Below are 254 nucleotides of genomic sequence, written 5' to 3'. Positions count from 1 at the left end.
TTAGTGAATCTGTAATTATCGTAATGTTGGTGTGGTTCAAAGATAAACAGAAGTGAAGTGCTGCTGCTATTGCATTTAGTTTGGCAGTGAATATTTTGCATAGTTTGTGGAGTTTTATTTTGTATGTTGAGTCATTAGTTACAAAGGATGATGGTGCTGATTGGTCTAATTTTGATCCGTCTGTATAGATTATAAAGGATTCGGGCATGTTATGAATTAGACGAGAAAAGTGGGCTTTATATTCAACTGGTTAT

Source organism: Halyomorpha halys, unplaced genomic scaffold (assembly GCF_000696795.3).
Source record: "Halyomorpha halys isolate HHAL.00 unplaced genomic scaffold, Hhal_1.1 Scaffold1600.1, whole genome shotgun sequence".
Classification (NCBI taxonomy): Eukaryota; Metazoa; Arthropoda; class Insecta; order Hemiptera; family Pentatomidae; genus Halyomorpha; species Halyomorpha halys.
The sequence above is the reverse complement of the archived record's forward strand: the minus strand, read 5'-3'. Positions refer to the sequence as shown.